We start from the raw sequence: 13,763 nt of genomic DNA on the forward strand, positions 1-13,763 counted from the left end.
GAAAGCAAGAAAGTTAATAAAGAAATTGTGAACGTGCAGTTATTACATTAATAAAGAGATGTCATATAACATAGATAGCTGTATAGCTTCAGTATACTGACAAAAGCAGTGACTCACTGACCTATTTACATCATGTGCATTTTCTGATCTGCATCAGGTACATGTTCCTTGCAGCAGGCACATTAACCTTCTGCGCTACCTTTCCATGAGTCAAAACTTCCACGAGACAAAACTCTGATCTCTCTCTCTCTCTCTCTCTAGGAAGAGCTTTATTCACCAGCATTATAATGACCTTTTTATTGTTTCTGAAAATTGGCAGAGGCCAGTGGTAGCGAGTGCTCTTAGAACCATACTATACTTGCAACTCCATTCAAATTATGCACTAGACAAGAAAAAGAGCAATATGCTGCCTAAATAAAAAGTAGCATCATCCTGGAAAAAGCAAAGTAAAGCATGTGAAATGTAAGCAGGAAGAACATGGTTACCAATCCACTTATCAATCAGTCATTGCAGTACCCCAGGATTGGTGCACTTCTCCACCTCGGAAAACAATGCTGTTCTAAAAAAGACAAGAAAACAAAAGTACTGCTTCACTGGCAAACTCTGCAAAGTAGCGCTAATAGGTGTGTGTGTGTGAATAATATCAATCTAGCCACTTTCTGAACACTCTAACTTGCTTTGTTTTGTTTTTTTATTTATTTTTCATAGTTTGAATCTTTATTCCAAATATGATAACTTTTCTTCAGAATTAAAGTGTATTTAATTAACATGTGGAAATGTTCTACCCGGTACAATAAATTATATCACTGCATTTGGGAGTCATTCATTATTTTGCATCTAGGGTAAGGATGTTCTATTTGTTCAAAAGCTCATTGACCAAGCCTTAAGCGGATACCAGGCGTCATTTTTGCAAAAATACTGGTTTTACACTACGGAAGGACGAGTATGAGATTTGAAATGTTTGTCCACTCTTAATAATAAGAGTCTGTCGTTTCTCAGATGGCGCAAAAGAGGCCTAACCCAGCTCACATAGAGTACACCACGTACAGATTACCATATGTGGTCGCCGGTCTGGGGCTCTCAGGTCTCTTTTCCTTTACAGTAAACGCCTGGGTAGGCTTGTTCCAATCAATAGCCCTTCACTAACCATGAAGCCAGAAGCAGTTTCTGAAATAACCCAGCTTGATTCAGCTGTGCATGAAACCAGGATGCTGAGTGAGAGCCGGGGATAGACCTCCGCATGATGGACATGACGTAAATCCATGCTTTACTAAATATTCACTAATTTACATTCGACTGACTCAGTTATGACCTTATTGTTCAAAACCACAGAGCAAAAATCGCAACGTCACAGCTTGCTCCCAATAAAGCAGCCTTTTGCACACACGCCAGAGTGGTGACATAACGTTTCTCCTTCCAAAATAGATGGACCTTGACACCCGCGCTTTGTCTCCACTTTCGTGTCAGTACTTGTACAGTAGTTGTATTCCACCAGGATGAACATTTGACCAAAAGAATGTGACGAGGTAGACAGATATGAAACAAAAGAGACGCACGCAAGATGTACACCAGACATGGTGCACGCCGAAGCCCTGAACATCCAAACAATATCCTAATAGCTCCTTGCATTTCCCGATACCTAGACTACTCCGCACTTCTCACACGACCTAGCACCTCCCTGTTCCTCAAGTGCCTAGAACTGGTCCCTGATCTACAACTTTTCCAGCAACATTCCTCAGCAGTGCCTAGCACTGGGCCCACCATTGCTTGCTGCCCTCTTCCACCACGTGTCCTACTGGAGTTGGCAGTCCTCCTCTGATCTCCTTCTCCCACCTCGCTGACTTCAGGACTCGACTCAACACATGGCTGTTGGAGTAGCTCCACCTCCTACAAGAGCCTGGATACTGCTCGGGGTGATTAGCGCTCTACCAATCTCTGATTGATTGTTGTTTGTTCACCAGATAACGCTCCACCCCATTCCTGGCACCACTAGATTGCCACGCATGGGCCTAGAACTTCCCCCTCCACCTCACCAGATACAACCGCATTACAGTCTGAGAATTAACTATGCAGGACTAGGCTAGCGTACTAAAAACGCTAAACACCCATAAATGGCACAATATGTCAACCTTAGGTTAAGGATGAGAGGCGGAGTCAGTCTTGCTCGGATGTCACTCTTTACCTGCACATCGGAGTCTGCAGCCTGCGCATAGACCCCCTCAGCTATCTTACCATCTGCTTTACTTTCATCATGGATACAAAAACTGGTAAATATAAGGATTTATCTAACACAAGTTTATTGGCCACAATGAGGGGAACCCTCAAAAACGGTTCCTTATTTCTTTTTAGGCTGTGCCCATCTTTCATGATGATTTAGACTTCCCAGTTCAGTGTATTGGCTAGATACGGGATGGGCCACGGGATCCTGACAAGAGCCAAACCTATGGCCGCAAGTTAAGCAAGGATCATTGCACTGGCTGCTTTAACATATTGAGCCATTTTACTGTGTTAAGATGGTCAGGGTGTCAAGAATCGTGTGTACAAAAGACAAGATAGTTTACAGGTTAAAAATAAATGAGACTGACGCTTGCACATTGGCAGGTAGTTAAATCCTCCCTAAATGGCTGATGGCCGGGTTATTTACAAAGTCTGTTTCAATTAAAATTTGCGACGAATCCCTGAGCTCCAAGAGCAGACAGGCCTTTCAAAAGTTATAATAGTGTAGTCAAACCAACTCCCGTCACATCATCTCTTTCATCTGTCTCACCCTCATCTCACCTGTTCTCTCTCACAATTCTCCTTTCCGACCCTCCTTTCTCCCGCCTACTCCTTTCTTCCTCCTGCCCTCTGCTTGCACCCCTCCTCCCCCGCTCCACTTGCCTCGCCGCCATCCTTCCTGTCTCACCCTCATCTCACCTGTTCTCTCTCACTAGTCTTGTTTCCGACCCTCCTTTATCCCGCCTACTCCTTCTTTCTTCCTCCTGCCCTCTGCTTACACCCTTCTTCCCCGCTCCACTCGGAGGCCAGGTGACAGATCTGAGATTCTCTTGAAGGCCTTACCCTTTTGCTCTGCTCACTGCTCCTTCCTGAGCTTGTCCCTGCTCGGCTGCTCCCAGTCTCTGTTAGTCTCTTGCGTGGACCAGCACCAATCCCTGGGTTTACTGTGGCATGACTACATGGATGGTTCCTACGTGGAAACAAACAGCTCTCTCTGGTACACGCCAGGGCTAGAGTCAAACCCTTCTGCTCACAGTCCCACTATGGCTCCTTACTGCTCGCTGGCCTTTTCCAGAAAAGGTTCTTGTCATTAGCGAGGCCCTGTGACCAGGATGCAGAGTGAGAGACGGCCCCGGGGATAGACCTGCACACGATGGACATGTCATGAGTCAAGTCACAACGTAAACCATGCTATATTATACTGAATATTCACTACATTCGACTGACTCAGTACTGACCTTATTGTTGGAAACCTAAGTAGTGCAGTTTGTGAAGAGCAACATCGCAACGTCACAGGAAGGTCACACTGAAAACCCGAGGTGTGTTCTGTGTGTGGCACTGCGTGGTCTGCTGTGAGTTGGACGACTTCTCAATAAAATGGCTAATCACTGTCTGCATGGCTGCACAGGGATTGGTCATATGTTTCCAAGTGCCACCCACGCAAGGCACCCAATGCCGATTATGCCAGCCTCATTCTGCGCAGTGCCTGGATTGGCTTGGGCAGGGTAACAGCCCTGCCCATTAGGAGACCGGGGCTTGCGGCATGAAGCAACCCTCGGTGTCCTTATGTGCAGGCTAGTGCGCATGTTTGGGCTGGTCGCAAAAATGACCAGCACAAACCCGACCGTGCGCACTATTGCTGCTGCGCTTCACTGACTGTCAGTCAAACCTTGATGCTGCTGCAGCCCCATCCATTCAGTCTCCTGATTGACATGGGCGTTGCCCGGTGACCTGTCACTGTCGGCCAGGAAATCGTGAGTTAGAAGTGGAAGGTTTCAAAGATGATGTTGGGACCATATGGTATTAGTGGGTCAATGCCCCAGCGCCCCAATGGACGCACCACCACTGGAATACTCTGTCTCCATCTCTGACATACCCCCTCAACAGAGTGTGGGCCATCGGAGGTTTGACCATTTGATGGCTCGCCTGAATTACAGAGGATGGTTGAGGCCAGATTTTACTTTCAAATACCACCATTAAAAACATGGCGACATGTGAAAGTAATAAATTTTAAATTACCCCTGATCCATGGGTGAAAACCTTCATTGTGAGGGCTTATTTTGTATAATTTTCAAAATTAAAATAAAATCCCACTTTATTATTTTGTTTTTGGGAAAAAAAAGTATTGAAAGTAAGGGTGGGCGGAGCTCACGGAGTTGCACTACGCGGAATCCCGCGGAGTTGCATTAGAACTCCCTGGAATTCCATGGAGTTCTGCAACCGTGCAGAGTTGCTTCACTGGTCGACTCCTACTGTAACTACTATGTATTTATTTGATTCAGACCTCCCCTGAGGTCAACAAATACAGATACATAAAATTAGTATTGTTAGATTGTAATAATAAAACTTTTAAAACGCTTTATAAGATGAATAAGTAGTAATTTTTTTCTGATCCACATGTACAGAATACACCTAATAAAAATGTTAAGATTATACACTTTTCCTTTAAAATAACTTCAAGAAACTTTTTAAAAACATAAATAAGTTATGACAAACAAATCCATTAGTGGGAGAGAAACACAGCATCATTACATCTTGAGCTAAAATAGCATTATGTCTTAAGCAAATTGGTAATATATATCGTTGTCGGGCCTCTACCACTCTCTGGTTAGGACAAATTAATAAAACATGATGCAAATCTAGTTGGCCACCTTTGCACAGATCACATATGTCTTTAGAGTTATTTGTGCCACCCATCTAGCTGCGAATGTTGTTAATGGGAGAATACCCAGGCGTAATAGAAGGATACAACTCTACCCCATGCTCTAACTGAAACCGTAAGTAAGGAGCAGGGGTTTAAATGCAATGTTTTCTGCAAAAGTTTTATAGTGCTTTAGTTGGATACAGTATTGTTTATCCCTTTCATAGCTAATTCTCGGGGCCATATGTTTTAGAAAGTGCTACAGTGCATTGTGATACCTCAAGGGCTTTTAGCAGATTCCTATTAAAAGTATACCGAGGTGCTTCCTTTCTAAAAGTCTCCAGTTTTAGCATTTGTCTTGAAGTATCTGGAGCTGTGTGTAAAAGGTTATATGCCCACCTTATAATGTTGGAGATTACCCGGGCGAATATTCCCATAAGAGATAACTCAAGACGGAGAGCTTGAACTGGGACAGAATGATATATTTTTACTAATTTTTGCAGGATAAGTCCTTCCTTTATTTTCATTTGTTGCCATGTTTTAATTGGTGTATATTCCACGGCGTAAGATAAAATTGGTGTGATTTTCGTACCAAAAACCTCCAGTAAAGATTTAAAATGTCTATTCCCTGTAGAGCGGTAAAATCTCTATAAAGCCCTGACATGGGATTCTGCCCTCTGCCCTAGATGTTGAAGATGGGCTGTATCTTGGAGATTATGCTTAAAGATGCGGCCCAAATAGACATACTCTTTTACTGTCTCCATAGGGTTACCTCCCAATTACCATGTCAAAGATAGAGGTTTCCTTCCTCGGCTACAAGGGAGTGCTTTAGTTTTATATATATTTGGAACCAAAAAAATGTTCTATTGCATATTGATTTAGTACATTTAAATTTCTTTGCAGGTCAATTGGGGTACGGTTGAGTATGACAATATCGTCAACATACATTAAACAGTGTATCCTCTTGTTGTAAACTGCTGCACGAATAGTGGTTTAATGGACATAACAGAGTCTGCTGAAAAACAGCTCGCTTATCTGCACCGCCACAGGTATAACACCTCCATTCAGTGTATGCCAAATAGCTCTGTTATTTGCTCCATTATAATTTCAAGTTGGCAGATATACCACCCAATTTAGGTCAACTGGTCAGCAACTGGTCACAAAGGTTGCTATGAAATTAGTGGGGGAACTGTATTTCTGTGAAAAATAATTTACGAAGGCAAACTAAAGGCATCGCTGCTGCGCAGGAGAAGTTCATGCAAAAACAAAACATCCATCTTTTATGATCTTGCTGATAGTGGCATTTCTACCAAAAACTAAAGATTTCAACATGGACTGCAAAGGGTGTGCACTTAGAATCTGTGGCCGTTATTAATAGAGTTGCAAACATTTTCAGAGACGCGTGGTGTACTGGCTGCATCCCTTCCCTCGGACACATCTACCCAGGACTTCATGTGAAAAAAAACCTCTTGTACAAACACCCAACTCCCTATTCACATACAAGGAAGAGGGAACTTTTTCCTGTGGTTTAAATCCAGAGGACAAGAAGAGTGATAGTGACAGTGCCATACAGAGGAAGAGAGAAGGCACTATGATTGGTACAGGCAGTGGGTGGGGCAGAGGAGATCTGGCAAAGAGACAGAGGAAAGGGCAGGAAAGGTGCCCGAGCAGCATGGGCAGGCCATCCGCAAAAGGTGGTGGAGGGAACAGAGAACAGTCGGCCAGGGTTGCATGGAAAGGGGAGAGGTCTGGCACATGGAAGCAGGGGAGAACCACAGTGAAGCAAAGCCTAGCCTAACAAAAGTTCTGAAACAAGTAAGTGTTGCTGTTTTCGTTTGCCTCACTACAGCTCTGCTCTAATCTCTTTGCAGGGGCTCAGATGAAATGCAACAAAGAAAATACAGCCATAAAATGAATCACAGGCACCCACCTTCTCAGAGCTACAGAGCGACAGCTGGGGTACAACTATGAGCCCCCTTTGTCTCCTTCTAGAACTTTCCTGCAGTCCCCAGGTCAGGGGGGCAACAAAGGAGTGGGCGCTACTTTCACTGGAAGCAGAGTTCCAACTGCATGCGGGCCCATTCTCCATTAATGCCAGTGCTTCGGCATCCCTGCTGCTAGAAGGCAGTCACTGGAGCCCCCAATTACACTGGAACAAGCGGATCAAGTGAAAATATGGCCTGGAAGTGCACCTGCATGAAGGGAAATGTGCGTGCATGCGCAGAAGTTACCGAGGCACTGACAGATGGGGAGCCTGAACAGCCACAAATCAGCCTTGCAAGTATGTTTTCTAATGGTGGGAGCCAGCAAACTCTGCTACATGGTGTAGGTGGGGTTTTGGACCAAACTACCCCCTCCGAGTGGAGTGCTGAGTATCCAAACTCCGTGAACTCCGCCAGCACAGTGGAGTTTACCGCCCACTGCTAATTGAAAGTTTATTGGACTGGATTGTCATGTTAACTAAGCCATGCAGCACACTTTTAGTAAATTGACAGGAACCACCACAACAGCGGTTGCTGCAAAAGGTCTGAGATGTCCGCTAGGCCAGCAGACATCTCTAAATTCAAGGTTACTTTGTCAGGGTGATGGAGTATATTACTTAGGCACCGTGATGAAAAGAAATCTGTAGTCCAAACAGCAAATCAGGCCCTTAATACATCTTTGACTGTAGCAGTAGAAGGTCATTGTAGAATTGTCTTAAGCCTTCTGACTATTCTGTGTTTTTCATTCTTTATCCTCCTTCTATGATTTGACTACGATCATATGTTTTATAGATAGAGACTGTATAGATTGAATTCACTTGGTGACTGAATGTGGGTGTTAGTGATTAATTGGCACAGATCCCCTTTGGGACATTAGTGTTAGGTGTTTTAGAATGAGAATGCTATGACTACCAGTTTCTTTTTATTGATGTATTGGATGTAGATAATGTCTTTCTGTTGTCTAAAAGGTGATTTTTGAAATGTATATAGGACCGTATTATAACACTGATATGGATTTTGACTATCTTATCTTATCTTATCTTATCTTATCTTATCTTATCTTATCTTATCTTAAGGGAGACTTATAAAGCGCACTGTCACCATAAGTTTCCTCGTGCTAGGTGGTGCTGAGAGATGTAAAAGAGGGGAGCTAGCCAGACTGTGTAAAGAGATTGGTTTTGAGAAGTTTTCTAAATTCCAGCAGAGACATGGAAGATTTGAGCGATAACGGCAGCTGGTTCCAGAGTTTGGGAGCCAGGTGAGCAAATCTGCAGCCACCATATTTTTTGAGTTTAATTGGAACTGCAGTCAAGAGTTGACGATGGGAGGACCGTAGGTTACGAGCCGGACAGTAGGGAGTCACTAAGGATCTTAAGAAACCGGGAGATGTACCAGTCACAGCTTTGTAGGTCAGGCAGCCGATCTTAAATGCGGCTCTCTGTTCGACCGGCAGCCAGTGGAGTTTGCAGAGCAGTGGTTTTGCGGACTGCCACTTCGGGGTCTTATAGGCCAGTCGGGCCGCCTGGTTCTGCACGACTTGCAGCCTATGCAGCAGATATTTCGGTAGGCCATGATACAAGGAGTTGGAAAAATCCAGGCGGGAGAGCACTAGGGCGATCAGAACTTGTATCAGGGCTTCAAGCGAGAGGAAGTGGGAAACTTTCCTGATTCTCCGAAGCTGAAACATACAGGATGATACAACTGCACCAACCTGAGGCTTGAGGGAGAGCTCTGAATCTATGATGACCCCCAGGCTCTTTGCCGACTTAGCCGGGGTGGGTGGGGTGCCCAGCTCTGTAGGCCAGAACTGTGGGCCCCAATGAATGGAACTACTGCCCGGAAGAATTAGCTCTGTCTTCCCTGGGTTCAGCTTAAGCTGATTGAGGTTCATCCATTGCTGGATATGTAGCATGACCGCCTGGCAATCGAGAGCTGCGTTAGAGGTGTTAAGAGGAAAGATGATTTGCAGGTCGTCTGCGTAATTGAAGACGGTAATGTCCCAGCTCTTCAAGAAATGGATGAGCGGGCGAAGATAAAGATTAAAAAGCAGGGGAGATAGAGAGGAACCCTGAGGCACTCCACAGATGAATGGTTCCCTAGTAGCCATGAAAGGACCCAGGTGGACAGCCTGGGTTCTGCCTGTCAAGAAGGATTTAATCCAGGCCAGGGCCAGACCCCGGATGCCGGCTTGCTCGACATGGTGGAGGAGAATGTTATGGTCCACCGTGTCGAACGCAGCCGAAAGGTACAGAAGGACCAGAGCCTGAGGAAACCCTTTGTCGGCATTGCTCCTGAGAGAGTCCATAACCGCCAAGATCACAGCCTCGGTAGAGTGGGCAGGTCTGAAACCGGCTTGGTTAGGCTCAAGGTAGCCAGAGGACTCGATGAACTGAGAGAGGCAGCTGGTGACATGTGCCCCCAAGATCTTAGAAAGATAAGGCAGGAGAGAAATAGGCCGATAGTTGGCAAGGTCCTCTGGGTCAGCTCCGGGTTTTTTTAACAATGGTACCAAGGCAGCCTCCTTGAAGGAGTTAGGTACAGTGCCGGCCTCAAGAGAGGTGTTTAGTAGTGGCAAGATGCAGTTCGGCAGAGCCAGGCAGATGTCCCTAAAGACAGAGGGAGGACAACAATCATTGGGGAGCCAGATTTGACTCGAGAGGCAAGTTTGGCGAGGGAGGGAGAGTCAAGGAGGGGAAAGTGTGATAATGAGCATGGGTTTCCAAGGGGGGGGGGCAGGTGGAGTGGCAGAAGGGGCAGGGGGGATGGTATTCTTGATCTTGATGATCTTATCGGTGAAAAAGCTATTTAAAGCATCACAGGATTGTTGAGTGGGGACCTGGGAAGGAAGGGTTCTGGCGTTGGACGTCAACTCACCCCTAATTCTGAATATTTCCTTGGACTTTTTGGGGGCAACGGAGATTCTTTCGGAGAGGTATGAGGATTTTGCAGATATGATTGCACTTTTGTATATTTTTCGTGCCTCGACGTAAGCCTCTCTGTCGAGTGGTGAGTAAAAATGTCTCCACCTGCGTTCCATCTGACGCAGTTTAAGCTGCTGGGATTTCAGGGAGGAATTGAACCACCTGTGTGATTTGCTGTGGCGAGAACGGGGAAATCTGGAAAGGGGGGCAAAAAGATCACTGGCTTTGGTGATCCAGCTGGAGAAGTCGTCTTCCAAAACCTGGACTGTCACATTGCTGCGCAATGGAAGATGAGTGTCAGCCAGGGAAGACAGAAAGCCTTGCGAATCAAGGGTGCCCCATTTGCGAGCAACCCCACCAGCTATGGCAGGAGCTTTAACACGGCCCCTGATAGTAATCGCCGTGTCAATTAAGTGATGGTCCGACCAAATACAGGGGGTAACCACAGGACAGGAGAGGGTGAGATTGTAGGTCCAGATGTGGTCTAGTATATGACCCCTGACGTGAGTGGGGGAAGAGACAAGTTGATTCATGTTGAAGTTAGAAAGGACTTCAAACAGCTCTGCAGCATGGGGGCCAGTATCGCTATCGTTGTACCAATAGTTTATATTGCCAAAAATCGCGAGTCGGGCAGATGAGGTGATCAAGTTGCTAATTGTTCACTAAAGGTAGCAGGAAACAAGGGCATGGAGGACGGGGGACGATAGAGGACAATGAAAGTAAGGGCTCCCTCTCCTGTATCAAGACTGATGATAAGATTATCTACATCGACAAGAGTGAAGGAGGATGTAGAGATGAATTTGAGCTCCTTCCGTATGACAGCTGCCACCCCGCCCCCGGCATGGCCGGGGGGAAGGTTGATGTTAAACATGTAGTAGTCAGGGGGTAGGGCTGCCAGGATATCGGGGAGGGAGTCATCAGTTAACCAAGTTTCAGTGATTAAAAGAATATCAGGGCTCTCAGCGGTGAGAAGGTTGAAAAGGTCAGCATGATGTTTAACGGATGATAGTGTGTTTAAGTATAGGACACGTAAGCAAGAATCTTTATTATCCGTGCATGCAGGGGGATGGGCGGTGGGGTGAGGAGAGGAGACTGTGCGCGCGATGCCCAGTGAAGAGATACGATCCAGTCAGGCAGGGGGTAGGTTACAGTGTTTGGGTTGTAGATTTCTCAAGGCGGGGGGAGAATATGTGACAGGGGTGACAGAGTCCCTGGCCCCTGGGCCTGTTCGGCCGCGGAAGGGCGCAGACGGGCAGGACTCTGGCACGACTCTGGCGCGAGTCAGGCGCGCCCGCAAAGCGCGTCCGCTGCGCGGAGGGGTGGACATCCCCTTTTATGAGCAACTCGAGCGCGGTAAAAACCCACCCACACACAAGATGGCCGCCGCAATTCAGTGCCTGGGACCAACTCCAACAGCGTCAATACTCGGCTGGGAGTGGCCCAGGGCAGCGGGGAAGAGGGGGGACGGAGTCAGCAAGTCAAGCTTCTTGAAATCAAGCTATTTAGACAAAATTTCTAGTGCGTGAGAAAAACGCAGATTTTGCAATTATTTTGGTTTTTAAAAGCAGGTAAAATCAATCAGTGCAGCACAGAGTAACACAGCCTCCCGGCTTCCGCCTCAGGAGGAGCTCAGACACACACAATCAAGCGCCTGGCCGATAGGGACCCCTTTTATGAGCAACTAGAGCGCGGTAAAACCCACACACACACAAGATGGCCGCCGCAATTCAGTGCCCGGGACCAACTCCAACAGCATTAATACTTGGCTGGGAGTGGCCCAGGGCAGCGGGGAAGAGGGGGGACGGAGTCAGCAAGTCAAGCTTCTTGACATCAAGCTATTTAGACAAAATTTCTAGTGAGTGAGAAAAACGCCGCTTTTGCAATTATTTTGGTTTTTAAAAGCAGGTAAAATCAATCAATGCAGCACAGAGTAACACAGCCTCCTGGCTTCCGCCTCAGGAGGAGCTCAGACACACACAATCAAGCGCCTGGCCGATAGGGACCCCTTTTATGAGCAACTAGAGCGCGGTAAAACCCACCCACACACAAGATGGCCGTCGCAATTCAATTCAATTTGTATTTTGTGTAGGATACTTTTGAGACTACAATCATGGCTTCCTGATAAATGCTGCAAGCCGAAACGCGCGTAGGAACTACAAGAATTTATAGCCATGACATTTTTTGATCATTGCATTTTGTAATACATATGTCTTTTGATTCAATTAATTTATATAATCATTATTGTATTTCATAAAGCTGTGACTAACTTTAAGCACAGCCATATAATTGATTCTGGACAACTAAGTTGCATGAATACGTTTGTCATGTTTATGATAAATTTGAAATAAATTTGAAAAATGACTGTTGTCCTTTTGATATTAGATACATTTTTCGGTTAATGATTTTGCCATATCGTGTTTAGTGTCCATAAGTATTTATTCTCTTTTCCTAAATAAATATATTACACTTAAGCCTTCTGTTGACCATGTGTAGTAGTGTGGTATGACAGAACACATCACACACAGAATATCTTAAGAGATATGCTTTTTGGCCACAGTCTTAGTCAGCTCTCCTCCGAAACTGTCACTGACAGAACTTCCAACCCTCCTTCATTCTACTACATTCCATATCTCATGGAGTACGACCACTTAATGGGGAATGTCAGGGGAAGAGTACATCACCACAACATGTTCCCCTTTATACAAGGCAAAACATAATAAGTTAAACATACCTATATATCATTGGACTCAAAATATGCACTAAAACCAAAGATTAATAAGTGGCCACAAAATATGAAAAGTTGATACACACAAGTACAATACACAATTTAAACATCACAATATCTGGCTGGTTTTGTAACTATCTGTTTGCTTTTGCATAAGACAGTGTTATGTAACAACCATTCACTCGAAGAGCCATCCCTTTATGCGATGTCCCACTACATCTCCCTTTCTTCCACTTACCTCTTTTGAGGTCGTATTTCCTCCTATGGGTACTCCTTCTGCACTATCATCATCATCACTTGGTTTTACCTTCACCACTCTTCCTCTGCTCCACCATTCATGACCTTTTATGCGAACTGCATTTTTAGACACCACAACCGCTAATTCAGGAGTCCTGAACTTGGACAATGCTTTAGCAACACAAGTGGGATTTTTCATACTCGTCTTCAGTGATTCACTTCTTGCTTCTTTCACTTTGCGTCTGATATCATACTCTTCCTCATCTTTTCCTGGTATCTTTGTATACAAGGTCGTATGACCGCATCTAATGTTTCATCTACGTTAGAACTCTGATGATTTTCTCTCAACCATGTTCGGCCCAATGAAGACACTGGGACACATCCCCTCATGACTTCAAATTGTCAACAGCTTCTCTCATCTCAATCTTTTTCACTATACCCCACTGTATACACCCCAACAATGTGTGATTTATTTTTTCTACAAGACCATTGGTCTGAGGATGATATAATGCTTATGTTTGTGCTTTATAGCATTTTCATCAAAAAGTCCTTCACCTCTTTGGACGGAAATTGACCTGAATTGTGAGATACAATCTCTTTAGGGCAACCTTCTCTCAAAAACAACTTCTTCAAGAATTTTATAACCGCATACATGGTAGGCTCCTGCATGAAATCTACTTCCCACCACCTGCTGTAGTAATCCATTATAACTATTTGGGAAATATTTTGCATCGGGCACAGTGCTGCATAATACTAGCAAAACAAATAAACTTTAGACCAACAAACCAAGATATACAAACAATACAACTAATATAGAAAAATATATTTTGTTGTTATTTTTCTTCTTTTTTTCAAAGTATTTCAGGATAGAAAAACATTTATAAATACACTTGTTACATGATGATTTATTATTTTCATAAAACATAAATTCTAGATGTGATTATACATCTTTGAATCCATTGTAACTAAAGCAAACTTAGAACTTTGAGGTAAAATACTGGATGGACCTATAAAATCGATGGACAAATGTGACCATGCAC

The sequence above is a fragment of the Lissotriton vulgaris genome, chromosome 4_1 (genome assembly GCF_964263255.1).
Source record: "Lissotriton vulgaris chromosome 4_1, aLisVul1.2, whole genome shotgun sequence".
Classification (NCBI taxonomy): Eukaryota; Metazoa; Chordata; class Amphibia; order Caudata; family Salamandridae; genus Lissotriton; species Lissotriton vulgaris.